This window comes from Homalodisca vitripennis, chromosome 4, assembly GCF_021130785.1.
Source record: "Homalodisca vitripennis isolate AUS2020 chromosome 4, UT_GWSS_2.1, whole genome shotgun sequence".
NCBI classification, from domain to species: domain Eukaryota; kingdom Metazoa; phylum Arthropoda; class Insecta; order Hemiptera; family Cicadellidae; genus Homalodisca; species Homalodisca vitripennis.
In genome coordinates, this window is record NC_060210.1 from 189,414,102 (window position 1) to 189,415,514 (window position 1,413).

General features: G+C 33.8%; 1 non-coding gene across 1 annotated transcript; it reads right to left on the reverse strand.

The window, feature by feature from the left end:
- Positions 1–223: 223 nt before the first annotated feature.
- LOC124361591 lies at positions 224–330 on the reverse strand. The gene has a single exon (XR_006922346.1). It is a non-coding gene; the product is annotated as a U6 spliceosomal RNA (small nuclear RNA).
- Between the last annotated feature and the right edge of the window lie 1,083 nt (positions 331–1,413).

Sequence of the window (1,413 nt, forward strand, 5' to 3'; positions counted from 1 at the left end):
TTGTGTCTGATATCTTATTTTTCACAGATAGACAATTATGTTTAGTTTATTGTTATCTATTATTGTTAGCTATTGTTAGTATGTGTGGTTTTTAGTTGTTAACATAAGATAAAAGCTTTGTCCGGTTTATTGCACAATATTAATTTATTTATTTTTATTACAATGCAAGATAGTGTAAGAATGGGTCGTTTAGCTCTAAAATTGTTGATTGGATACTAATAATAATAATAAAAATAATATGATTTTAAATCTATATATCCTTACGCAGAGGCCATGCTAATCTTCTCTGTGTCGTTCCAATATTAGTATATGTACTGCCGAAGCAAGTACTGTCAGACAATTACATGAATTGTATAGCAAAGGTATATTAATAATTTAAAATAAGCCAAAATTTATCACTGACTCATCCAGTCAAACATTCTTAGCAGCATTCATTCAGCTTCCATCTGCTCGTCAATTATTCGCCTCTCTGACACCAGGTTATTATCATTCTCCGAAATCATTGGTCTCCCAGTTATATTCCAGGAACTCGCCCGCACTATGAAAATCCTTTGAGGCTAGAATTCGTTTGAAGCGAGTCTTAAATATCCTGGGCATTTCCTGAATTTTTAGTGAATTTGATAGATTATTGAATAGTACAACACCCGCTTACAAATGAATACAAATAATACAAATGAACGTATGAAAGTTCCGCGGCATGTGTACAAATATTGAAGTCCATAGACAAAAAAGAATTCCTCACAGGCCATCGAATCCTCTAAGAAAGACAACCCACTATTCCAAGGTTAGCGCAAAACTTTTGAAACAGAATTTTATGATGTCAACAAATGCATCCAAGCCATCCCCCTCCACGTTTACAAGATTTCCCCAGCTCTGGTCAACCTTGTAGGGCTTCTCATGTATTTTCTACATGCCTTGTCAACTTATGCGTATTCCCGTCGTTTCAAAATTTCATTTGAGAATTCGTAAGAGTATTCTCTAATGTGGGTTCGGCTGATCTCAAACAATTTAAACTAGTGGAAAACACGCTGCATTCAGCTAACAAAGCCCTACGGTTATACAAGAACCTGCCTACGTAATAAGAACCCACCTCGACTAGTCTGTGGAGTAGTGGAGGTAGCGTCGAGCATAGACCCCCAAAACCATCGGATGATGAAAGAAAGGGCATTTCTTCCTATTCTGATTTGTGGTTAAAATAACCTTCATCAAAATTCATAAAAATCTTTTTATGCCAAAAAATTTCTCCTGAAAGGTAAATAAATATAATTTCTCTCTTAAAGGTAAAGTAAACATTAATTAAAAGTTCAAACTTATAAAAGACAATAATTGGATTTTAACACATTGATACAGTGAAAAAGTTTTCTTTTGGTAACTTGAAAATGGATCATTTCAATATAAGGATAAGAATTAAAA